Source organism: Natator depressus, chromosome 2, assembly GCF_965152275.1.
Source record: "Natator depressus isolate rNatDep1 chromosome 2, rNatDep2.hap1, whole genome shotgun sequence".
NCBI classification, from domain to species: Eukaryota; Metazoa; Chordata; order Testudines; family Cheloniidae; genus Natator; species Natator depressus.
Window position 1 is genome coordinate 6,076,310 of NC_134235.1, and position 27,267 is coordinate 6,103,576.

The window sequence follows — 27,267 nt, forward strand, 5'->3', positions numbered from 1 at the left end:
TCTTCCACTTCTTGTAAGCTTCTTTTTTGTGTTTAACATCAGCAAGGATTTCACTGTGAAGCCAAGCTGGTCGCCTGCCATATTTACTATTCTTTCTACACATCGGGATGGTTTGTCTCTGTAACCTCAATAAGGATTCTTTAAAATACAGCCAGCTCTCCTGGACTCCTTTCCCCCTCACGTTATTCTCCCAGGGGATCCTGTCCATCAGTTCCCTGAGGGAGTCAAAGCCTGCTTTTCTGAAGTCCAGGGTCCATATTCTGCTGCTCTCCTTTCTTCCTTGTGTCAGGATCCTGAACTCAAACTCCTGAAATCTCATGGTCAGTGCCTCCCAGGTTCCCCTCCACTTTTCCTTCCCCTACTAATTCTGCCCGGTGCGTGAACAGCAAGTCAAGAAGAGCTCTGCCCCTAGTTGGTTCCTCCAGCACTTGCACCAGGAAATTGTCCCCTACACTTTCCAAAAGCTTCCTGGATTGTCTGTGCACCGCTGTATTGCTCTCCCAGCAGATATCAGGGTGATTGAAGTCTCCCATGAGAACCAGGGCCTGCGGTCTAGTAACTTCCGTTAGTTGCCGGAAGAAAGCCTCGTCCACCTCATCCCCCTGCTCTGGTGGTCTATAGCAGACTCCCACCACGACATCACCCTTGCTGCTCAGGCTTCTAAACTTAATCCAGAGACTCTCAGGTTTTTCTGCAGTTTCACAGTGGAGCTCTGAGCAGTCATACTGCTCTCTTACATACAGTGCAACTCCCCCACCTTTTCTGCCCTGCCTGTCCTTCCTGAACAGTTTATATCCATCCATGACAGTATTCCAGTCATGTGAGTTATCCCACCAAGTCTCTGTTATTCCAATCACATCGTAATTCCTTGACTGTGCCAGGACTTCCATTCTCCCTGCTTCTTTCCCAGGCTTCTTGCATTTGTGTATAAGCACTTGAGATAACTCGCTGTTTGTCCTGCTTTCTTAATATGAGGCAGGAGCCCTCCCCTCTTGCGCTCTCCTGTTTGTGCTTCCTCCCGGTATCCCACGTCCCCACTTACCTCAGGGCTTTGGTTTCCTTCCCCCGGTGAACCTAGTTTAAAGCCCTCCTCACTAGGTTAGCCAGCCTGCTTGCGAAGATGCTCTTCCCTCTCTTCGTTAGATGAAGCCTGTCTCTGCCTAGCACTCCTCCTTCTTGGAACACCATCCCACGGTCAAAGAATCCAAAGCCTGCTCTCCGACACCACCTACGTAGCCATTCTTTGACTTCCACGATTCGACGGTCCCTACCCTGGCCTTTTCCTTCCACGGGGAGGATGGACGAGAACACCACTTGCGCCTCAAACTCCTTTATCCTTCTTCCCAGAGCCACGTAGTCCGCAGTGATCCGCTCAAGGTCATTCTTGGCAGTATCATTGGTGCCCACGTGGAGAAGCAGGAAGGGGTAGCGATCCGAGGGCTTGATGAGTCTCGGCAGTCTCTCTGTCACATCGTGAATCCTAGCTCCTGGCAAGCAGCAGACTTCTCAGTTTTCCCAGTCGGGGCGGCAGATAGATGACTCGTGTCTACACTACAGAATTACTCTGGTATAATTACATCACTCAGAGGTGTGCAAAATCCGCACCCCTGAGCAACATAGTTATACTGACCTAAACACCAGAGTAGACAGTGCTATGTTGGCGGGAGATTTTCTCCCATCATCATAGTTGCTGCCTGTCACAGAGGTGGATTAACTACACCGATGGGAAAGCTCTTGTCCATCAGTGTAGAGTGGTTTCATTAAAGTGCTACAGAGGTGCAGCTGCATCCGTGCAGCTCTGCCAATGCAGTGTTTTAAGTGTAGTCCTGCCTATTATTTTCTTTTATGAAACCCTGAAGCGGTGAGTTCCACAAGTTAATTAAATATCTTGTGAAGAAGTGTTTTTCTTAACCCCTTAGATTGATTCAGAGATGAGCAAAATTCAAGAGACGCTATAGAGGTTCAAGGGGCAGGGAATGAGATGTGTCGAGGGGAAAGTCAGTGGTGTGGCAGCAGCCCCTCGCTGCGTTGTCTCCTCTGCAGAGGTGAGCAGCATGTGGCCAAGGAGGTGTGGCCATCCAGACTTGGGGAGGGGGTGGAGCCAGAGCACAGCTGCTAGGCAAGAGGCAATTTGCATAACTCCGCCCTCTTTAACAGACTATGTTCAAGGACAGTCCCACTGGGAAGGGAGGCTGGGGGGCGGGAGGGTGTGCAAGGCCGTGGCCCTATTCTTTCAAAGATCTCACCCTTCCAAGGGAACTGGAGGCCACTATGTTTGGCCCTTCCACACGGCCACTGGCAGCAGGGTGCAGAGTGGGCCAAGGTCCTGGATCCCAACCAGTCAGATGGCTCGTTCGACGGAGCCTGCCTCACCCCCTGCAGGACACCAGGGACGCCTCCTCTTGAAATCAGTGAGACTCACCCCTGTGCTGCAAGGGGGTGGGAACCGGTTCCCACGTGCTCGTGGGACGGGGAGGGCATAGGAGTCAGTTTGCCTTTTGCCTCCCTCAAGTCCTTTCCTGCTAGGGCCCGTGAGGCAGGAGCACAACTGGGGGGGATGGGAGTGACTCCTGGGGGTCTGGCTCGGCTCGGCGTGCAAAGGGCTGCCGATAGGAGTTACGGGGGGCAGCGAGAGATGCGTAGGAGCAGCGAGCTGAGTCTGTGACCTCTCACTAGTTTTACCTTAAAGTGCCCCTCTCCTGCCCATCTCTGCCAGCGAAGGTGGCTGCTGGCAGTGGGTGGACACGGCTGGTGAGTCGTGCTCCCCCCGAGGAGCCGTGCAATCCCCCTCCCCCGGCAGGGAACAGAAATAACTAGTAACACATTTCCTGAGCTCTCTGTGCCGCCCGCCCACTCGCCTTGGCTTGCCCGCCAGCAGCAGCCTGACAACGCCCACCTGCCAGGAGAAGCCAGCCTGAGAGAGCCAGGGAAGGCGAGTGGAGGCGGGGGATCCTGCGAGCGTGCAGGGCCTGAGGGAGTTTCTGGAGTCAGCCTGCATCTGCGGTTAAAGTACCTCCAAGGGGGGGAGGCACCAGTTCTCTGGGAGGATGGTCCAGTGGTTAGAGCCTGAGCCTAGGACTTGGGAACGCTGGGTTCAATTCCCTGCTCTGCCACATGTGCCCTTTTGGGTCTTGGGCAAATCACTTAGCTCTTTGTGCCTGAGTTCCTGTGTGAAATGGAGGTGAGTTCCCTGCATCACAGGGTGGCACGGGGACATGCTGTGAGGTGCACAGAGGCTGCGGATGTATCTTACAAGGCACTAGATTACAGGCGAGCTGGGTTCAATACCCAGGTCTGCTACCAACCTCTTGTGTGACCCTGGGCCAGTCATGTTCTCCCTCTTCCCTGCCCGTTAAGTGCAGGTGATAACTTGTCCTTTGTCTGTCTTGCCTGTAAGCGTCTCAGGGCAGAGATTCGTTTACTGTATGTACAAGTGTAACACCGACAGACCCCCATCGTTGGCGGGCGGGATCGAACCTGGGACCTCTAGAGCTAAATGCATGGGCCTCTACTGCATGAGCTAAAAGCCACAGGGCCCTTAGCTAAGGCTGTAGAGCAGACTCATTGTTCTCTCCCTCTCTAAGTGGACAGAGCGCCAAACCCAGGAGGTGTGTGGGTTACACGAGCAGCACCTGCCACTGTCAGACCCCCAAGCTTTGCTGGTGCCCCTCGGCGCTGCTCTGCCATTTGCTGTAGTTCTTAGCCAGGGATGGAGGAAGTGGGGCATCGGGAGGTTTATGTGGCGGGATGACTGTCTTGTGTTCCAGCCTCCTCAACCTGTGTCTTGACTGGAGGCCAAGACCTCCACCAGCCTCTCTCCCCCCTCCTGAGCCCCCCACTGCTCCCTGCCCCCCTCCCCCCCCCGTGAGGAACTATGTGTGGCAAGAAGAGCAGGATGGGGAAGGGAGCCCCTCACCCGCCTAACTGCAGCCCCAATCCTGCCAGCAGCTGCGTGGCTCCCGCCAGGTGCCGACCACCCTCAGCTCCCTCTGAAATCAACTAGAGCTGAGAGATCTCGGCAACTTGCTGGCTCGCAGCCTGCATGGCAAGCCAGGGATTCCTCCAGCCGTATTCCCCGCTAGCTCTCTCCGGTTCGATATCCCTGGAGGATGCAGATTGGTGAATCAGCCTCATAGAGTTTCAGATCCTGTCCCCCTGTAAGCCAACCCATTGGGAGGTCCCCTCTGAGCTCCCCCAGGCGTCCTGCTCCGTGTGTGTCTCTGTCTCCCTCTGTTACCCACCTAGGCAAGACTATTTACAGGCTTGGCAAGAAGATTTCCTGGATTTCATTCCTCAGCCAGCCACATCTCCAAAGGACCCAGGGAGTGGGGGGAAGAAGCTGCCACACATTGAACAAATGGGGTCCGATTTACTCATCCTCAGCCAGGCTATTTGATGGTGAGGACCGAGACCGAATATTAGATCCTCAGCAGGGCCTCCTCCTGAAGGCGCAGCCTGCCGATTGCTCCAGGCAGTGCCGACGTGGGGTGAGAGATCTGAAATGCTCCATTGAAAATCCCTGTGGAGTTAATGCAGCCGGCAGAGTTCCCCCTGAATGGAGCTGTGCGAGGTGGGCGACCCATCCTACAGTGTTGATTTTAATATTAACATTTGTATTACGTTGCTCCCTGGCTGCCAGGATCAGGGCCCCACTGCACGAGGGTCGTAGTTAGATGGCGTGAGTCTGGGCGGAAGTAAGTATCTTTGTCACCACCAGTTTGCAGAGAGGGCACTGACGCCCAGAGACATTACCACCATGAGGCAGGATCCCTGGAAGTTAATGGCTAGACTCTACCTGACTTCAGATCGGGCACGAAGACCCAGATTTTTAAAGGTATTTCGGCACCGCAACGCTGAGCTCAGCAACGCTTTAATACCTTTAAAAACCTGGGCTTAAGTGACATGGCCAAGGTCACACAAGGTGACACTAGCAGAGCTGCAAATTGAGCCCTTCTCTCTCTGAGCCCCCCCGCATCCTCTGCCTTAACTGCCCAGCCACCCAGCCTCATGCTGGAGAGAATCGAATACATCTCTGGCCACTCGTCAAGATCATTAATGGGGAAGCTCCCGAATCTCCAGGCAACGGCAGTGTCTTTCACTCTCTGTGAGTTAAGAAATGCTGCTGCCGTTTTCGATGCTAATTTTATAACTTTCAAAAGCCTGTTCTATGCCTCCTCCTCCTCATTTCGCTCTCTCCCCTCCTGCTGAGATGCCGAGCCCTCCTCCGCCAATTTGTACGAACTTCTTCGGCTTGGAAACGAGAGCAGAGAATCACCCACATAAGAAGGCTGGTCTGAAAATATCGGAGGCAGACGCACTGCATAAAAATGACTCAAGGAGTTCCCTGTGTCAGGGTGAAATGAAAAGAGCCCCACAATTACTAGCTTTTAAAAAACTGACAATTTTTAAACCCGTCCCATGATTTTTTGGGGCCAGGCATTGGAAAGTTCTCTGGAACTCCAATATTACATACAGCCTGGCTGTCATTTACTAATGCTCAGAGCTGGTCAAAATATTAATTGTGGACAATTTATTCCATTCATATCTGCCTGATGGTTTTTTAAAATCCACCCCCCCCCCCGGCCCTCCATTGCATCTCTTAAGATTTTACTGGGACTCTCACAATAGCTGGTGTTTCTCTTGAAGTCCCAGCTGCTGGAATCGAGAGATTTCACATGAATCTCATCTTTCATAGAATAGAATCACAGAATACCAGAGTTGGAAGGGACCTCAGGAGGTCATCTAGTCCAACCCCTTGCGCAAAGCAGGACCAATCCCCAATTTTTACCTCAGATCCCTAAATGGCCCCCTCAAGGATTGAACTCACAACCCCGGGTTTAGCAGGCCAATGCTCAAACCACTGAGCTATTTCTCCCCTCCCCGCAAAACCCCTGGAGATGCCGGGGATCGAACCCAGGGCCTCAGACATGCAAAGCATGCGCTCTACCACTGAGCTACAGCCCCCATGCATAATGGATGTGTGTGTGAAAGAAAGTATGTTTCTTACCCTTGTACGTGCAGAGGAAAGCTTGAAAATGGGATCTGAATGCAACCCAAACATTCAGAAACCAAAAGCAAATAAAAAGAGCCCTATATTTATCATTTTAATATCTCATCATTTTTAACCCAGTCTCATGAGTTTGGGGGGGCCCTGCCTCACGTGACCGAAACACTTTGCAAATTTGTGTCAAAATCGCCGAATCATTTTGGTGGAAAATAAGCAAACAAAATAAATTCTGGGAAAAGGGAAATGTCTAAATTGTTTTATTCCAAATGACTTTTCATTTTAAATTTTCATTCCATTTTATTTTTTAAAAAGGTAAAACAACTCAAGAAATGTTTCATTCACCCCCAAATGATTTTTTTTAAACTTTTTCAGGTCAGCCACTGAACCAAAAAATCAGATATTTGCACAGCTGTTGTCAGGGTTCCCGCCCCACTCTGAACTCTAGGGTACAGACGTGGGGACCTGCATGAAAGACCCCCTAAGCTTATTTCTACCAGCTTAGGTTAAAAACTCCCCAAGGCACAAATTCTCCCTTATACCTTGGATTAGGTAACTCTGCCAATACCAAGTGATTTAGACAAACTCAGGGAAAGGACTACTTGGAGTTCCTACTTCCCTCTAATATCCCCCCGAGTCCCTACACCCCTTTTCCTGGGGTGGCTTGAGAATGAGATGAGCGCAGACCAACCTTGGTTATTTTTAGGACACACAAAAAAAAATCCAATCAGATTCTAAAAGAAACAGAACTTTATTAGAAAGAAAAAAGGTAAAAGAAGCACCTCTGTAAAATTAGAATGGAAGATAATCTTACAGGGCAATCAGATTCAAAAAAATTTCCCTCTGGGCCAAACGTTAAAGTTACAAAAAGAAAACCAGGAATACACCTTCCTCTCAGCACAGAGAAAATCACAAGCCAAAACAAAAATAAGCTAACTCATTCCCTTGCTAGTACTTACTAATTCTCATGGAGTTGGATTGCTTGCTTCCTTGATCTGTGTCCGGCAAGCGCACAGAACAGACTGACCAAAATCTTCCCCTCCCCCGGCCCAAGATTTGAAAGTATCTTGTCCCCTCATTGGTCCTTTTGGTCAGGTGCCAGCCAAGTTACCTGAGCTTCTTAACCCTTTACAGGCAAAAGGATTTTGTGCCTCTGGTTAGGAGGGATTTTATAGGACTGTATACAGGAAGGCTGTTACCCTTCCCTTTATATTTATGACAGCTGTAATAGAGAGACCATGGTCAGCAACTATTGTCCTGGGCTGAATTTACCCTGGCGATCTAGATGAAAGGCACCAAACCTCATTAGCAATACAACAAGTGCCCAGTGCATTTCTAAATATAGTTTGCCTATTTATGTAGCTTAAACTCCATTGGTAATGAACGAGGCCAATTGTTGTTCATTATTATTATTCCAGTAGCAGCCAGAGGCCCCAGAGCTGCCGGTAACTCAGTCAGACGTTAAGAGCCTGTTGCAGGAGTGGGTGGGTGAGGTTCTGTGGCCTGTGTCACACAGGAGTCAGACTAGATGATCATGCTAGGCCCTTCTGGCCTTAAAGTCTGTGATTCAGAGCAATCTGGATCACTTGGTACAATGGGTGCAAGAAAGCAATATGGGTTTTAATACAGCTAAACGTAAAATACATCTGGGGACAAAGAATGTCGGTGATACGTACAGGAGAGGGGACTCTGCCATGGGAAGCAGTGACTCTGAAAAAGATTTGGGGGTTGTGATGGATAATCAGCTGAACAGGAGCTCCCAGTGTGTGCTAATGTGATCATGGGATGCATAAATAGGGAAATCTCCAGTAGGAGCAGAGAAGTTATTTTACTTCTGTATTTGGCACTGGTGCAAGCGCTGCTGGAATCCTCTGTCCAGTTCTGGTGCCCACAATTCAGGAAGGATGTTGATAAATTGGAGAGGGTTCAGAGAAGAGCAAAGCGTGTGTGTGGGTGGGAGAACTGTCTCTTGTTGTCGAATATCTAGCTCTTATAAGGCCCTTTCCATCAGTAGACCTCAAAGCCTGGTGGAATAGCAGGGGGGCTGCAGATCAGGATTGAGGGGGATTGGCAGAGCTGTGGGGGGACCACTGGGCTGGAGTAGCAGACAGGTTTCCTCAGGACTGAGGGGGATTGGCAGAGCTGGAGGAAGGGAAGCCCAGGGCTGGAATAGTGTGTGTGTGTGGGGGGGGAGTCCAGGGATGCAGGTCAGGACTGAGACGCATTGGCAGAGCTGAGGGCTGGGGGTGGTGGGGAGGCTGGGACAGCATGGGGACTGCAGGCCAGGACAGAGGTGGGCTGGCAGAGCTGGGATCGGGGAGGTGTGCAGCTCAGGGCTGGGATAGCAGGGGGTTGCAGATCAGGATTGAGGTGGGTGAGCAGGGCTGGGGGAGGGAGCTTAGGGCTGGGGCAGGAGGGGGGGCTGCAGGCCAGGACGGAGGTGGGCTGGCAGAGCTGTGTGGGGCCCCAGGAGCAGAACAGCAATGAGTGCCCAGCCGCGGCTGGAGAGCATGGGCACAGCCGCAGGGGAGCTTGGCCGTGGAATACCAGGGCAACGTTGCCGCTGAAGACTGAAGTGCTCTGACAAGAGCTGTGTGGGGGAGAGGCCGCCCACGCTGTGCCTGGCTCATGCCTGCGTTATTAATCTCACACATCCACGAGCACTAGATTCCCTGGCAGATCGGTTTGAGGCAGAGAACAAGCCGGAGAACTCGGCGCTGATTTCAGCCGCGCTTGGGCAACAGGGAACATGCAAATTAGAGAGGCAACAAGACCTGTTAGAGCCCATCTTGTCCACCCTCCTTGGCAGGGCGGGCTGCCCCCACGCTACAATCTCTACAGCTTTCCCCAGATTCAGCTGTACACGACTTACAGCCTGACCCGAAGCCCGTTGAACTCAATAGGAGTCTTTACACAGACCCCTGTGGGCTTTTTATCAGGCTCTTAAAGTGACAGGATACATCCTTCCCTTGGGAGAATATTCCACAGCCTGCCTGCTAGAATAGTTGCCCTGAGATCCTCCTAGTTTTCCTTGATTAATGTTACCCCATCACTCTCTGGATCTCCCTAAGCAGCCCCCTGCCCTCCCCCCCGCATCCTCCCTTGTTGTGTGTGTTTTGATAATATTAATTCCTAGGACTCCCCAGTTGCTAAGTCTGCTACATTCGTCTGTGTGATGTGCAAGAACAGGAATTCTGTGCCAGATGAGGCAGGGAGTATGTACCATTTCAACCAGCCCTGCCCATTGCTTTTCCTTTCTTTCTTTCTTTCTTTCTTTCTTTCTTTCTTTCTTTCTTTCTTTCTTTCTTTCTTTCTTTCTTTCTTTCGAATCTGGAGAAGAGATCTAGAGACAGTGCATGCCACTGTCAAAACAAGTGGGTATGAAATAAGGGATGGACAAGCCTCTAGGTTAAATGAATGAATGACTATTAAATGAACTGTAGGAAAATGCCAAATGTGGTCCTCTTCTGTTTGGCATTTAATTTCATAGAGAAGATGTTGAAGGATATAGCTTTTTAAATCCTCTCACAAAGTAAATTTGAAAAGACAAGCGTACTGAGTGACATACCGATAGAGCTGTGCAAGTACCTTTTTACAGTTTACTTGCAATTCCGTAAAATAAAATAAAATGTTTTGAGTCAAACCAAAAATGAATTTATTTGTAATTTTCAGCTGATTGCCAAGTAAGAAAATAATTTCAGGTCAAATTAAATGTTATTTGACCCAAAACAAGGCACTTTATTTTGACTTTGAGCTTTGTTGATGTTTTACATTAAAAAAAATAAAATGAAAGAAAATTTCAAAATGAAAAGTTATTTAGAATTGACAGTGGAACCATTTTGTTTTTGAAATGTGAAAACAAAACGTTTCAATTGTACAGAATTTTTCTTAATTTTTTTTCCCAACTGAAACTATTTGGTGAAATCGACACGAATTTGTGAAACGTTTCGGTGTCGTAGAATCTGCCTTTTTTGCCAAAAAATATTTTGGTTGTACAATGTCACCCAGCTGTACGTACAAATGGGTTGGCTCCAAATGAGAGAAAGATAAAAGTCAGGGGATGTTCTTCTGTAAATGCACCTGTGATGGGGTATCCACCCCATCCTACCATGGCCACTAAGGGTACATCTACACAGCAGCTGGGAGCAAGCCTCCCAGCACAGGTAGACACAGACACACTGGCTCGGCTTGAGCTAACAAGCTAAAAATAGTGGTGTGAACATTATAGCATGGGCAGGGGTGCTGGCTAGCCGCCTGAGATCAAGCCCCCCTGATCCCTGGGTCCAAGCTTGTGTGGCTAGCCTGAGCTGCCCGTGCTGCAACACCCACACTGTTATTTTCAGCATGCTAGCTCCAGTGGAGTTAGCATGTGTCTGTCTTCCTGGGCTGGGAGGCATGCTCCTAGCCGCAGTGTAGACGTACCCTAAGGGGTTAACAGGTAGGCTATTAAGGTGTTAACAGGAGGCTAGCTGTTTCCTCATCTGTGGCTAATCCCTGGGACAGCAACATCTGGGGATAAGAGGGCTGCTGCCAGAGAGACTGAGGGACTGGAAGGCAGAGTGGGTGGGTTCTCCTACTATCCCCAGCAAAGACTAGTAAACCCATTGGAGCAAAGGAGTCAGACTCTATGGGGCCTGGGGTTACTGACCTTTCACTAGGGTCACTTAGACTGCAGGTCTATCAGTCTGCATTGCCCCAGAAGAGGAGAGATTATGAACGGCTTGGGCAGAGAGCTGGAGTCATAAGAGGATGCCAGCCAGCACAGGGCCAAATGACTCTTGGAGGGGTGCAGGAAAGGACAGAGTTGCCACAACACCACGCACAACCATGAGAGGGCGCTGGCTGGCAAAGACACTCCCGGGCAGCACCATACTGGGGATCTTTGGGCATAGCTCCTGACCCTCTGCTGGGGGTAGCACAGGGTAACGAGCTCCGATCACAGTTGTAGGAGGCTCAGCGTTGCCTGCACCTTGTGCCATCATTTACACCCATGGCCCTACCAAATTCATGGCCGATTTTCATAAATTTCATGGTCATAGCATTTTTAAAATGTTGTCTTTCGTGGTTTCCGATATTTAAATCTTAAATTTCACGGTGTTGTAGCAAAGCATGAATATGGATTTAAAAATGGCAAAATATAAACATGTAAAGCCCATGATGACCCTCCCCCAAAAGTGACAGCCCCCCCCAATACCATGCCCCCTCACTTCTGCGCTGCTGCTGGTGGCATCGCTGCCTTCAGAGCTGGGTGCTCGGCCAGCAGCCACCGCTCTCCGGTTGCCCAGCTCTGAAGGCAGTGCAGAAGTAAGGGTGGCAATACTGTGACCCCCTTTTGGGTCAGGGCCCCCAGTTTGAGAAATGCTGCTATAGGATAAAAGTACACAAAAGACCAGATTTTATGGGGGGGAGACCAGATTCCATGGTTTGTGACGTGTTTTTCACGGCTGTGAATTTCGTAGGGTCCTATTTATACCGGTCCGAGGTAGGGCTAAAACACGACCAGATGGGAACAGTTATGCCATTTTGCACCCATGTTGCCTTGGTGCAAATGCCTGCACAAGGACGTGGATGAATCGGATACAAGTCTCCCGCTTAAAGGGATGGCGTGCTACCCTCCATAAATGGTATCAGATGCGGTGAGTGGTTGAGAAAGGAAACATTAAACCAGTTGGCAGAGAAACACACGCAAGGAGAAATGACATGCTGTAGCTAAATGAGAGATTTCAAAGGCTGGATCCCTCTGCAGTTTGATCTTTAAAATATTAAAACACGCCAGCTGCCAGCTGAAAGGGCTTTGTAATGAGATTATGAAGAAGATGGGAATGCAACATCAATGCCAATTAAATGGACTAAACCAGGTTCCTTCCTAGCGAACGTGGAACCTGGACTTTATCCCATCAAAGAGAAGACAGAGAAACCCAGCCTGTGTCGACAGATGAATTATCCCCAGACTGATTTAAGTTCTTAGTCTTTGAGGGCTCTTGAAATATTTATTCCAAACTGACAATCAGACAAAGCACAGCTCTTTCATTCCTCATAAAAAGAGGTGGCGGATAGCTCAGGTTTTGGCAAAGGGTTATGTTGTATTTTACTAGCTCATTGGGAGAGCCCAGTGGGTAACGGAGTTTTCTGTTCATTGGCAATTTTGAAAAGTCAAAGCAAAAAATCATTTCAGGTCGGACCAAATGTGATTTTTTTAAAAAAAATATTTTGGCCAATTGAAAAGTTTGCAGGGGGGAGAGTCATATTTGGCTGGAATATAATATTTTGTTTTAACAATATCAAAATGTGCTTCCATTTTTGAATGTTTAAAAACCCAAGAAGAAAAGGAGGACTTGTGGCACCTTAGAGACTAACAAATTTATTTGAGCATCAGCTTTCGTGAGCTACAGCTCACTTCAAGGAATGCATCCGATGTAGCTCATGAAAGCTTATGCTCAAATACATTTGTTAGTCTCTAAGGTGCCACAAGTCCTCCTGTTCTTTTTGCGGATACAGACTCACATGGCTGCTACTCTGAAAACCCAAGGACATTTTTTAAACTAAAAGTTGTTTGAAATCTTTTGGATTTTTCTTCCCCCAACCGAACAAAGGGGCAATATCAACATGTTGGTGTTGCCAAATCTGTGTTTCTCACTGGGGCGGGGGGAGTTTCAGCTGAAAAAATTTCCCGAGCTCTAATCATTGGCTCCAATCCGGCCTCGTCATGGCTGTAGCAGGTCATTGCCATCTGGTGTGTGTCTTGTCCTTCCCACGGCACACGGCACAGCTTGGTGTTCCGGGAGAGCTGTTACAACTGTACGTGTGCAGACAGTTAATATAAAGAGTGCCATCTACCTTTGGCAATAGCAGCATTGTTCAGAAGTTAGTAGCTTTTAGGGTGACCAGACAGCAAGTGTGAAAAATTGGGATGGGGTGGGGGGGAATAGGTGCCTATATAAGACAAGCCTCAAATATTAGGACTGTCCCTATAAAATCGGGTCACCGTAGTACAGTGGTCACCAACCGGTAGATCGCAATCGACTGGTAAATGGTGGAGCCTCTGCTGGTCGATCTTAGTCTCCGGCTGCTAAAAATCCTGGTGGCGCAGGGGGGCTAAGGCAGGCTCCCTGCCTGCCTTGGCCCCGTGCCACTCCAGTAAGTGGCCAGCAGCACGTCTCTGCGGCCACTGGTAGGAGGGGGGCGGGGGGGTCTCTGTGCCCTTCTCCTGCCTGCAGGTACCACCCTTGCAGCTCCCATTGCTTGGGAACAGGGAACTGTGGCCAATGGGAGCTGCGGGGGTGGTGCCTGCAGGGAGGGAAAGCGTGCGGAGCCACGTGCCGCACTCTAAGGGCCACAGGGGCGTGCTGGCCACTTCTGGGAGTGGTGCGGGACTGGGGCAGGCAGGGAGCCTGCCTTAGCACCGCTGCACTGCCGACCAAGGTAAGCACCGCCTGGCGGGAGCCTGCACCCTTCACCTCTTCCCACACCCCAACCCCCTGCCCCAGCCCTGAGCCTCCTCCTGGAGCCAGCACCCTGAACACCCTCTTGCACTCCAACCCCTTGTCCCCTCCCAGAGCTCCTGCACCTCAACCCCTTGCCCCACGCCTGAGCCCCCTCCCAGAGCCTGCACTCTGAGCCACCTCCTGCACTGCAACCCCTTGCCCCAGCCCTGGGCCCTCTCCCAGAGCCCGCACCCCAACCCTCCTGCACCCCACCTCCTTACCCCAGCCCGGAGCCCCCTTATGCACACAAACTCCCTCTCAGAGCATGGACCCCTCACCCCCTCCTGCATCCCAACCCCCTGCCCCAGGCTCAGCCTGGAGCCCATTCCCACAGTCCAAACCCCTCGGCCCCAGCCCATAGACCACAGTTCCTCCAGCACCCCAACCCCCTGCCCCAGCCCGGTGAAAGTGAGTGAGGGTGGGGGAGAGCAAGTGACGGAGGGAGGGGTGATGGAGTGAGTGAGTCGGGGTCTCAGGGAAGGACCAGGGCCTCGGGGAAGGGAAGGGGTAGATTGTGGGTTGCACTTAAATTCAAAAAGTGATCGTGTGCTTAAAAAGTTTGGAGACCACTGCCCTAGTAGCTTCGATAAAGTTATTGCTGTTATGCGCTGCTCGTGGCGGCCTGAATCCAGCTCTTAACACTTGGTGCGATTGCTGACAGCCTGAGCAGAGAGGCTGGGGACTACATAGGCCATGGAGACCAAACTCCCCCTCATGACGGTACTGTAAAGAAACACAGGACATCAGTATAGTTCTGACACCTTTCCTACGCACCAACTTTGTTCCAAAATGTCAAAGAAAACAGATACACAAGCTCTTTTTCTAGGTCTCTTGAATTTTTCTGTCTCATTATACTGAGTGGGCCTCTCGTTTACTTGGGAAACTGTTTTAGTGATTCTCTCCATTCTGCTGCGGCTCTTTTCTTTTCTTTTCTTTTCTTTTCTCAAGTTGATCTCCTTAAGAACACTGAACTCCTGCTTCAGGAAAGCTACTCAAGCTTTTATAAAGGTTGCCCAGCAAAAGAGTTGCTTGTCACCCCATCCTTCAGACACCGATGTGAACGGATTATCAACAGTGGACTGCTCAAGAAACTATACAAGCTATGATTTGCCTCCAAAACATGCAACAGATGCATAGTGAAAATCTTAGGTTCTGGTAGATAGGGAACTACGTTGGCAGACCAGATCTTTCACAGCAATTAAAAATGTTAAAGAAAGAATATATTTATGAACAGCTCCAGATGCGCTTTCTTTAATAAAGGTACTGTATTCTACGATCCTCTAATGAAACTTAGTAGAGTAGTCTAACAGTCCTTTCCCAAATCCAGAACATCCCAGAATATCTTGCTGCTTTGCTAAACCCACAATGCCCCATACGTTCCCATGGTAAGTATAATATTGGTATTTTGTCTCTTTACCCAGCTCCAGATGGTCAAAAATAGGATTCTAGCTTTAGGCTCCGAAGTCTATGCATGGCCTCATTTTCAAAACAGTGGGTCCCACCGAAATTCCTAAATATGGATTTAGGAGCTTTCCCTTAAGCATGCATTTCTGAAGAATGAGGGCAAACAACCGTGCAAAGGGTAGGAAGAGAACAAAATGTCTGCGGAGAGAGCATGAATAAAAGCTGCAGAGGGGTGAGTATTTGTGTGAAAGAAAAACAATCTAATGGAAGAAAAACCCCAGCGGCCTGTCATTTGGTATAAGCAACGCACATGTCCCTTGCCAGACTGGCTTGAGTGAGCTTCTCAGAAAGGTAGCCCCGGAGGTGCTAAAATATTTTTCCTAAACAAACCATCTTTGGGGTGGAGAAATGGGGTTAGGTTGGAAGGGTAAAACCATGGGCGGCGGGTGAAGCTTCCCCTGGGGGAGGCTAGCTCCCCGTCCTGCCTTTTCCACTCGCGGCCCCGCCGACCGTCCACAGCTGCTCTGCCCCAGGCTCCGCCCTGGCTCGGTCCCGTCCCCGCTCAGCCCCCTCGCCGCCACTCCCCACGTCCCTCCTCTCCTCCACCCCTCAGCCCTGTGAGGCCCCCACCACCCGCTGTGTCCCTCCCCTCCTCCACCTCCCACGAGGCCCCCCCCACCCACCATGTGCCTCCCCTCCTCCACCCCCTGCCCCCACGAGGCTCCCCCGCCCATCGTGACCCTCCTCTTCCAACCCCCTCCTCCCTCCCCAACCCCCCCGCAGGGACATGGCGAGCCGTGGGGACCTCTGGAAAGGGGGGTGTGTAGTGGAGGAGAGGAGGGACTCACGGAAGAGGCGGAGCAGGGACGGGAAGGGGCGGAGTGCAGGCGGGGCCACCACGGCCCAGGTGTCCGGGGTGGCTGTGGCTGGGCCAGGGGAGGCTTAGCGTCCCCTGGCCTATTATACCCAGCGTCTATGGGTAAAACATTCCCAAATTCTGCCTCTTGCTGCAATCCCCCCCAAACGCGAGGTCTGTACAAAGCTGCAGACATTCAAGGAGATGCCAAAAAGTCAACCAGTGGAAAATGGTGAACTAAAGAAGAGGAATACAATAGTACTGACAGAATCCACAGGGATAGGTGTCAAGCTGTCTGGAGTGGCTCACGAATGTGTGTCCCGTCCACAGGACAGACTCTTATAACCCAGGGCACAAATCCCAAACGGGTTGTGAGTTCTGCTCTTAGATTTCACCAACCAAGCACCAAGTGTGAACTCCTCAGGCGCTATATCAGCCTTAATATGGAGTCACAGACAGTCCCCGTGGATACTCCGATCTACCTTGCCACCCAGGCTAGCCTGCCTTTGTGATAGATGGTCCCTAACACCAAAATTCACAACAATATTCAGGTTATGCCCTGTCCCAAAGGACCAGTCGCTTACCCCAGGTCAGTTGTATCTCGGATCTCTCACCAAGGACAACGCCTGTAGCCAATCTTATAATAAACTAACTGAAGACTTATTAACTAAGAAAAAGAAATGAGAGTTATTTACAAATTTAAAGCAGATAAACACACACAGAGCTTTGTCCACTAGAATCAAGTGGTCAGCATGGCTCTCCTGTGTCGTGTGAATGAGTCTTAAATTCCAAAAGGTGATAGAAGCTGCTGTAATATGCAAGTTCTGTTGGTGTGTCTGCACTGCAATTAGACACCCATGGTTGGCCCGTGCCAGCTGACTTGGGCTTGCGCGGCTGTTTCATTGCTGGGTAGACCTCTGGGTTCAGCCTGCGACCCGAGCTCTGGGACCCTTCCACCTCTCAGGGTCCTAAACCCAGGCTTGGAAGTCCACACTGCAATGAAAGAGCCCCACAGCCGGAGCCCCACATGCTTGAGTCAGCTGGCGTGGGACAGCCACGGGTTATTAATTGCAGTGTAGACCTACCCAATAAGTCCTTTAGTGCTAACTCAAGCTAAGCAACTTGGGGATCCCTTGCTTTTATGCTTAGAAACGTTGCCCTCCCCAAATTCCAAGCAGCGTAGTGATACAGCTCCTTCTGGTCAGGGATTTTCATTCCCTTCCCCCAGAGATCAAACTGATGAGACAAGTGTTTGCACCTGTCTCCTCTTCATGGGTGTGGTGGGGCAGGGGAGGAAATCAGTGAAATCTTTGTCCTTTGATCTTTCACAATGACTCATTTGGTTTCAATGGGCCTTCAAGACCAGCACTTACGTTAATTAATGCGTCTTTCCTGTTTGGCGCATTACAGTTACAAAAAAGCTTTAAAATGCAAATGCTCCGCATAACTTATACCATGAGCTACAGAAGTTGGAAGTGAGATCAATGCAGGCAACATCCTCCAAGCATTTCATCAGATCTAAACATTGAACATATTCTGATCAACTTAACACCTATTTGAACAATGCTAACGCACAGGGGAACCAGGATGGTTTCCAGGTGTCCATTTGTCACTGTTCCATGAGGCCTAAGGGCCTTAGCATGAACTGCCACCTGGTCTGGCAGCATCACAATAGGGTTCAGGATTAAAGAATAACGAGGATAATTGCTTGGACACTAACAGTAGCTCGATGTATAAATGGATTCTGTTGCTTTACAATGGTGATTCATGCTGTCATGCACAGGGATACACCAGCTGTCAGATTCGATGCAGGGAAGAAATTTTCCTTCCACTGCAGATTGGCAGGGATTTTGGGGGGGCTGCTGGGGTAGCAAGGAGACCTTCTTCTGAAGCACTTAGTAAAGGTTGTCCACTAGGCTCAAGTGGGCAGGACGGGTCATGTGATTGAAGGTTGCGCAAAACACTTTGGGTGGTTTTGGTTTCATCACATCATCCTCTACTTCTCTGTTCCTAAAGAAAACCTAACTGAGCTGCATGATTGTTTTTCTTTCAAGTACCGGGACAGGCTCCAGCTGCCCAGCAGGAAAGAGCCAGAAAGAAAAGAACAACAAAGGAAGACAGTGAAGATGTTTCAGTGAGATAATTTTAGCTGCTCTAAACGGCACAGGTAATGTGCAAGCATATTGGAGAGAAAAGGGGAGAGGGAAGAAAAAGGGAACAAAGTCTGCGCTGCGCACCTGATGCCCCAAATATGGAGAAAAAGAGGCATTTCGTCAAGGTTTGAAGCAGATTGAGAGCTGGTGTGGGCAGGGGTAGCTCTGCTAACTGTCAAGGGAGTTTCACCCTCTTGAATCAAGTCTGAATGTGACTCCTGGCCACATCCTGTTCAGAATCCTGCACTGTGACAGGCTCCAGCTCACTGCGCTGTAGCTCAGTCCAACATCTGGTACCATGGCACACCCTGGCACCCTGAGCCGTGGCGTGCCCCAGCATTCTGCGCCTTGGGATGCCCCAGCAGCCAAAGCCATGGTATGCCCCAACATTCTGCACCTCGGCATGTCCTTGCCTCCTGCACCTTGGCACAACCCGGTACCCTGACTCACGGCACGCTGCAGCATCCTGCATCGTAGCATGCCCCAGCTCTGTGCCATGCCCCCGCACTCTGCCCCCCTGCCAGCCCGCCTAGGCAGCTTTGGGGAGGAGGATTTGGTGCCACTGGGGGAAGGGAAACAAATCCAGAGCTGGTGTGTGTGTTTGTTCAGAGAGGGGGCAGTGGATGGTGGTTTCCTGATAAATAGAGGTTGCAAGAAAGGGAGAGATGGCCTGATCTCCAGGGGAGCTCCAGTCCGTCTCTCCAGAGCTCGCAATCTCGTACCGCACGCAACACTGGCACCTTGACAATGAATGTCGCACCAGTGTCTCCGTCAGTCCCTGGTTGGGTTAGCCCTCCTCCCTCGTCACAGGGCACCCGGCACCAGCAGGTCTTGCAGCGCTGCATGAACTGCCCTTAACCCCAGTGAGTGCCACACTCCAGCAAAGACAATGAGCCTGATCCAGAGTCCACTGGCGTCCATGGGAATCGTTCGATAGACTCCAGTGGGATTTGGATCAGACCCAGTGTCCCCAGGCAGGCTGGGGCAGGATGTGGGTGAATTCTCAAAGTGGTTCACTGGAGACGTACAGTGTGCGGGGGAAGGGAGGCGAAATGACCAGAATGCCATACCTGTTAACCCTGGGCACACAGGGCATTGGTTATCTCTGTGCCATACGCTGACAGTACCAGCACGGCAGTGCCCCACATGGGCAAGGCACTTTATGGGTGTGTCTACACTGCAGCGTAAACCTGGGTCTGTGGCACCCGGGCTTGCTGACTTGGTGTTTCCAAGCCAGCACTTCAGCTTCCACACTGCATTGCAATTGATGGACCCAGGTCTCACGGCCATGCTAACATGTCCATGCTGTGCAACGCAGCCCTTCTGCCTTGGGGCTGCGGCTTGAGCTGCGTCCACACTGCAAAATGACAGGGCCTGGACCTGAGTCGCAGCAGGACTTGGGCTCTGACCCATCCGCCCATTCCCAGCCTCTGGCAAATAGAGGCTAGGGACACCATCCCTGTCCATCCTGGCTAATAGCCATTGATGGACCTATCCTCCATGCATTTAGCTAGTTCTTTTTTGAACCCTGTTATCGTCTTAAGATGCTGTGTAGACATGATCCCGCAAACCCTTCCTCACGTGAGTTATTCCTGTTGTCAGTGGGGCTGCTCTATTCTCTAAGGAAGGGCTGCCCACAGTGCCAAGATCCCCACCCTCAAGAGCTGACGAATTTACAGCCCTGATCCTGGCAGGCGCCAGCAGGGCGCTCGGTGTCTTCTGCCCCTGGTGATTTGCTAGGGGAGGGGGATGCTCAGCACCTGGCTGGCTGGGGCTCTGAGCTGCAGAACAAGAGGCAGAGCGTGGGGAAGTGACGCGGCCCAGACAGCAGCGGGTTCAGGCTGGGCATGGGGCTGGTATGTTTTCCCCTCGGGGTACGTAATGACCGTGGCTTGCTGTTAGGATGCCAGCCGGGGAGCAGAGCCAGGGGGGAAGGGGGCTCAGAATCTCCCCCTCTTGTGCAGTTGCCCTATCACTCTCCGTTCAATTTGAGGAGACTTTCTGGGCATGCCGGGTGTTGCCAAGCCTGACAGAGACCGGCCAACTGTCTGTCGGGGCAGGGGGGGCATGGCCCTCCCAGGCTAGGGGCTCTGGTCCCCAGGTCTGTTTCTCAGCAGTGTCCAGCGGGAGGTGGCTACACAGCATCTCAGCCCCCTCTCCTCATCGCTCTGAGGCATTCCTCCTCTCCCCTATGACTGTCTCAGGGTGTCTCACTGCTTTCCAGAGCAGGGGAAGCGTGGGGGGGGGGTTTGCACGGAATGACAGCACCATGTTCAGGAATCTGGGAGTCAAGGAGATCGCTCTCTCTCCACCTGTCACACATGCTCAGCCTACACGTCTATCCCTCCCACGCCTCACCCCCCGCCACACTTTCCCTGTCATCCTCTCACTCCCCCTCCTGCCTCTGAATCTCTCCCCACTCCGGCTTTGAGCCTCGCTAAGGCAGGGAGCAGGAGCAGACCAGACCAGCTTTGTTCTCGAGGGTGTTCCAAGCAGGTGCTGGGGAAAACTTAACAGAAAAAAGGGAGGTGGGGCGGGAAATCCAGATATCCTCCCCCGAGGCGCCTTTGCTTCATAAGGTCAGTGGTGACACAGGCTATTCTGGGTGACATGGAGGAAGACACCCGTGATGAGCGAAAGAGCTTTGCCAAAGACCTGATGCCTCTGGACTTATCTGGGGCCCCGTAGGGCTGAGATCAGGGCCCCGCAGGTGCCGTACGGACCCATGGCTGTCCACACCTGCCCCAAGCAGCCAACAGGCAAAGGGAAGTCTGGTTATCCCCACTTCCCAGATGAAGTCCAGAGAGAGCCAATGATCTGCTTGGGGTCACCCAGGGAGGTTGTGGTGCAGCGGGGACCTGCCCCCAGGCTGAATCATTCTCTCTTACCTACAAGTCTATTTGTGCGGAAGAGAGTGGCTCACCCTCCCCACCCCCCAACATGCGCAGCCCCTGACGTGGGCATTTCCTCGGAGCAGGGCTCTCCCTCAGCCCCTGGCAGGGTTCAGGAGTGAGCTGTTGAATTGACTGGCACTGTTTCAACCTCAGGAGCTGGATTGTGAAGGCTGGCCCTCACTGGCCATGGTGCAGCACTGCACTACCCCAGTGGGACCAGCAGGAGGTGCTGTGCTTCAGGGAGGCATAACCCCCTTTGAGAGTGCTGTAGCAGTCAATGGAGGAGGAGGTGGGGGAAGCTTGCTTCCCCTCCTCCCCTTGCACACTCATAGTCACAATCTGGCCCTTGGTGAATTTAGTGCTGGTGAAAGGAGTTTTGCAGCTTTGGGTCAGGATCCAGCCCTGTCAGCCACGCCTAAGGACTAGCCGCCAGGCAGATTAATGAGCTCAACTGGCTTGCAGTAGGACCCCCTGCTTGGCTGAAGTGAGGCTCCTATGCCTGCCTTTTTCCTAGCCTTGCTGTTCCCCTGCTCTAGTCCGTTCCTGCCTGTTCCCTTCCTCAGTTCCTGACTCTTGGCTCTGACTTCTGGTTCCTGACTGCTGTGGCTCCAACCAGTAGGTCTGACCACCCACACCCCAGTCCTGACACACTGAAGACTGAAGGCCTTTGTAGCAGGGGCAGGGTGAATTTCCCACACTCAGAACCCCTGCCAAATATACACGGTCTTTAGTAATTATTTGTCATTATTAAATGTGTATCAGCCATTACCTGAGATGTTCCCAGCCCTACGGGTGAGTGGGGAATCAGGACCCATACAGTCTCCGGTCTCTGCTGAGACTGCCAGCTGTAATATTATTAAAAGCTACCACATGGCTCTGTTAAGAACATAAGAACAGCCACACTGGGTCAGACCAAAGGTCCATGCAGCCCAGTATCCTGTCTTCTGACAGTGGCCAGTGCCAAGTGCCCCAGAGGGAATGAACAGAACAGGTGACCATCAAGTGATCCATTCCTTGTCGCCCATTCCCAGCTTCTGGCAAACAGAGGCTAGGGACACCATCCCTGCCCATCCTGGCTAATAGCCATTGCAGGACCGATCCCCGACTAAATCATCCCAGCCAGGGCTTTTTCAAGCCTGCCCTTAAAAACTTCCAGGGAAGGAGATTCCACCACCTCCCTAGGTAACGCATTCCAGTGTTTCACCACCCTCGTCATGAAAAAGTTTTTCCTAATATCCAACCTAAATCTCCCCCACTGCAACTTGAGACCATTACTCCTTGTTCTGTCATCTGCTACCACCGAGAATAGTCTAGAGCCATCCTCTTTGGAACCCCCTTTCAGGTAGTTGAAAGCAGCTATCAAATCCCCCCTCATTCTTCTCTTCTGAAGACTAAACATCCCCAGTTCCCTCAGCCTCTCTTCGTAAGTCATGTGTTCCAGTCCCCTAATAATTTTTGTTGCCCTCCGCTGGACTCTTTTCAATTTTTCCACATCCTTCTTGTAGTGTGGGGCCCAAAACTGGACACAGTACTCCAGATGAGGCCTCACCAATGTCGAATAGAGGGGAACGATCAAGTCCCTCGATCTGCTGGCAATGCCCCTACTTATACAGCCCAAAATGCCATTGGCCTTCTTGGCAACAAGGGCACACTGTTGACTCATATCCAGCTTCTCACCCACTGTAACCCCTAGGTCCTTTTCCGCAGAAATGCTGCCTAGCCATTCGGTCCCTAGTCTGTAGCGGTGCATTGGGTTCTTCCGTCCTAAGTGCAGGACTCTGCACTTGTCCTTGTTGAACCTCATCAGATTTCTTTTGGCCCAATCCTCCAATTTGTCTATCCTATCCCTACCCTCCAGCATATCTACCACTCCTCCTAGTTTAGTGTCATCTGCAAACTTGCTGAGGGTGCAATCCACACCATCCTCCAGATCATTTATGAAGATATTGAACAAAACCGGCCCCAGGACCGACCCTTGGGGGACTCCACTTGTTACCGGCTGCCAACTAGACATGGAGCCATTGATCACTACCTGTTGAGCCCGACAATCTAGCCAGCTTTCTATCCACCTTATAGTCCATTCATCCAGCCCATACTTCTTTAACTTGCTAGCAAGAATACTGTGGGAGACAGTGTCAAAAGCTTTGCTAAAGTCAAGGAACAACACGTCCACTGCTTTCCCTTCATCCACAGAGCCAGTTATCTCGTCATAGAAGGCAATTAGATTAGTCAGGCATGACTTGCCCTTGGTGAATCCATGCTGACTGTTCCTGATCACTTTGCTCTCCTCTAAGTGCTTCAGAATTGATTCCTTGAGGACCTGCTCCATGATTTTTCCAGGGACTGAGGTGAGGCTGACTGGCCTGTAGTTCCCCGGATCCTCCTTCTTCCCTTTTTTAAAGATGGGCACTACATTAGCCTTTTTCCAGTCATCTGGGACCTCCCCCGATTGCCATGAGTTTTCAAAGACAATGGCCAATGGCTCTGCAATCACATCCACCAACTCCTTTAGCACTCTCGGATGCAATGCATCCGGCCCCATGGACTTGTGCTCGTCCAGCTTTTCTAAATAGTCCCGAACCACTTCTTTCTCCACAGAGGGCTGGTCACCTCCTCTCCATGCTGTGCTGCCCAGTGCAGTAGTCTGGGAGCTGACCTTGTTCATGAAGACAGAGGCAAAAAAAAGTATTGAGTACATTAGCTTTTTCCACATCCTCTGTCACGAGGTTGCCTCCCTCATTCAATAAGGGGCCCACACTTTCCTTGACTTTCTTCTTGTTGTTAACATACCTGAAGAAACCCTTCTTGTTACTCTTAACATCTCTTGCTAGCTGCAACTCCAGGTGTGATTTGGCCTTCCTGATTTCACTCCTGCAAGCCTGAGCAATATTTTTATACTCATCCCTGGTCATTTGTCCAATCTTCCACTTCTTGTAAGCTTCTTTTTTGTATTTAAGAGCAGCAAGGATTTCACTGTTAAGCCAAGCTGGTCGCCTGCCATATTTACGATTCTTTCTACACATCGGGATGGTTTGTCCCTGTAACCTCAATAAGGATTCTTTGAAATACAGCCAGCTCTCCTGGACTCCTTTCCCCCTCATGTTATTCTCCCAGGAGATCTTGCCCATCAGTTCCCTGAGGGAGTCAAAGTCTGCTTTTCTGAAGTCCAGGGTCTGTATTCTGCTGCTCTCCTTTCTTCCCTGTGTCAGGATCCTGAACTCGACCATCTCATGGTCACTGCCTCCCAGGTTCCCATCCACTTTTGCTTCCCCTACTAATTCTTCCCGGTTTGTGAGCAGCAGGTCAAGAAGAGCTCTGCCCCTAGTTGGTTCCTCCAGCACTTGCACCAGGAAATTGCCCCCTACACTTTCCAAAAACTTCCTGGATTGCCTGTGCACCGCTGTAGTGCTCTCCCAGCAGATATCAGGGTGATTGAAGTCTCCCATGAGAACCAGGGCCTGCGATCTAGTAACTTCTGCAAGTTGCCGGGAGAAAGCCTCGTCCACCTCATCACCCTGGTCTGGTGGTCTATAGTAGACTCCCACCACGACATCACCCTTGTTGCTCACGCTTCTAAACTTAATCCAGAGACTCTCAGGTTTTTCTGCAGTTTCATACTTGAGCTCTGAGCCATCATACTGCTCCCTTACATACAATGCAACTCCACCACCTTTTCAGCCCTTCCTGTCCTTCCTGAACAGCTTATTTCCGTCCCTGACGGTACTCCAGTCATGTGAGTTATCCCACCAAGTCTCTGTTATTCCAGTCACACCATAATTCCTTGACTGTGCCAGGACTTCCAGTTCTCCCTGCTTGTTTCCCAGGCTTCGTGCATTGTCCCATCCTCCCCACCATGGAACGAGCAAGGGGTTGACCCTCAGACCCTGCAGCTCTCGGATGATATCTCTCTGTGCCCTTCCTTGATTCTGGGCCCACCTGCCAGGATGTCCACTCCTTACCCATGCTGCTGAGGCATCTCCTGCCTTGTGTAAAGAGGATTCCCTAGTAGCGGGGGATTCAGCTGATGTATCAACAAGTCAGGGGGGACAATACCGAGGCCTCAGCCCACTCCAGCCCCACAAGAGACCCCCAGACCCACCAGGGTCTCCCTGCAAGTGCTGGGACAGTGGGAATGGTGCCAACACCACCCCTTCCACATAGGAATGCCGTGATGCCGGATGACTGGAAAAAGGCTAATGTAGTGCCAATCTTTAAAAAAGGGAAGAAGGAGGATCCTGGGAACTACAGGCCAGTCAGCCTCACCTCAGTCCCTGGAAAAATCATGGAGCAGGTCCTCAAAGAATCAATCCTGAAGCACTTACATGAGAGGAAAGTGATCAGGAACAGTCAGCATGGATTCACCAAGGGAAGGTCATGCCTGACTAATCTAATCGCCTTTTATGATGAGATTACTGGTTCTGTGGATGAAGGGAAAGCAGTGGATGTATTGTTTCTTGACTTTAGCAAAGCTTTTGACACTGTCTCCCACAGTATTCTTGTCAGCAAGTTAAGGAAGTATGGGCTAGATGAATGCACTATAAGGTGGGTAGAAAGCTGGCTAGATTGTCGGGCTCAACGGGTAGTGATAAATGGCTCCATGTCTAGTTGGCAGCCGGTGTCAAGTGGAGTGCCCCAGGGGTCGGTCCTGGGGCCGGTTTTGTTCAATATCTTCATAAATGATCTGGAGGATGGTGTGGATTGCACTCTCAGCAAATTTGCAGATGATACTAAACTGGGAGGAGTGATAGATACGCTGGAGGGGAGGGATAGGATACAGAAGGACCTAGACAAATTGGAGGATTGGGCCAAAAGAAATCTGATGAGGTTCAATAAGGATAAGTGCAGGGTCCTGCACTTAGGATGGAAGAATCCAATGCACCGCTACAGACTAGGGACTGAATGGCTAGGCAGCAGTTCTGCGGAAAAGGACCTAGGGGTGACGGTGGACGAGAAGCTGGATATGAGTCAACAGTGTGCCCTTGTTGCCAAGAAGGCCAATGGCATTTTGGGATGTATAAGTAGGGGCATAGCGAGCAGATCGAGGGACGTGATCGTTCCCCTCTATTCGACACTGGTGAGGCCTCATCTGGAGTACTGTGTCCAGTTTTGGGCCCCACACTACAAGAAGGATGTGGATAAATTGGAGAGAGTCCAGCGAAGGGCAACAAAAATGATTAGGGGTCTAGAGCACATGACTTATGAGGAGAGGCTGAGGGAGCTGGGATTGTTTAGTCTTCAGAAGAGAAGAATGAGGGGGGATTTGATAGCTGCTTTCAACTACCTGAAAGGGGGTTCCAAAGAGGATGGCTCTAGACTGTTCTCAACGGTAGCAGATGACAGAACGAGGAGTAATGGTCTCAAGTTGCAATGGGGGAGGTTTAGATTGGATATTAGGAAAAACTTTTTCACTAAGAGGGTGGTGAAACACTGGAATGCGTTACCTAGGGAGGTGGTAGAATCTCCTTCCTTAGAGGTTTTTAAGGTCAGGCTTGACAAAGCCCTGGCTGGGATGATTTAACTGGGAATTGGTCCTGCTTCGAGCAGGGGGTTGGACTAGATGACCTTCTGGGGTCCCTTCCAACCCTGATATTCTATGATTCTATGATCCTGGTACAGGCATCAAGGACACCGCGTGGGCTGTTTATTTCTCTGTTCTAACATGAAAGTGCCACTTTCCATTAGCCCTCAAGAACCTGGCTGATTATCGTGTCCCTGGATGACTTTGATGCAAAGCTGGTTCAGGCTCAGGTTAGCAACACTGCACAGTAGCGACTGATGAGAACTCTGCAGACACAGTCAGTGTAATCTCACCCATTGATGGAAACCAGGCCCTGGGGTGGCTGGAGATCAAACCAGAATGCCTCCTCCCCATCATTTTAAAATTTACTGCTGAAGAGGCATTAAAACATACATAATTCAGAAACTGTGGATAGAGAATTCAATGCTAAAAGGAAGAGGAACACACACTTAAAAAATAACCCCAGCTAATCAATGGGGGCCGGATTCCACGCCCCGCTACATCCATGCCAATCTAGAGTCACTCGATTGACTTGACCAGCAGTAGTCCAGATTTTCACCAATGTAAACAAGATCCAAATGTGGCTTGGTTATTTTTCTAGCAACAGACGTACCCTCTCAGCTAATCAGTTCCATACATGACAAGTATACCAGGCCAATTTAGCTACGTCCCTGTTATTGCATTAATCCCATCAGTGTCAGAACAGCCAAGTACACCGTTCAGATTGGAAAGGCAAAAAGCACAGCAGTAATAATAAAGAGAATGAGTTTGTTTACTTGATTAAGCCTCCGCTGGTTTGACGCTGCAGGGAGACAATCGCTTGTTAATATTTTCCCCGCCCACCAAGGAAACAAAACCAAAAGGCATTGCATTAGAAAATAAAGGCCGCTCTGATTTTTTTTTTTTTTTTTTAATGCCGGAAAAGGTTTATCTGTCTCCAAAAAGAAGTGCTTG

The 27,267-nt window shown here is 50.7% G+C and overlaps 1 long non-coding RNA gene and 1 other non-coding gene across 4 annotated transcripts in view; both read right to left on the bottom strand.

The window, feature by feature from the left end:
- The window catches only part of LOC141982062 (uncharacterized), a 156,741-nt gene that overhangs the window by 103,769 nt on the left and 25,705 nt on the right, over positions 1-27,267 (bottom strand). The gene's annotated exons all lie outside the window — the stretch shown is intronic.
- Positions 5,893-5,965, bottom strand: TRNAA-UGC (transfer RNA alanine (anticodon UGC)). Its single transcript has one exon. It is a non-coding gene; the product is annotated as a tRNA-Ala (tRNA).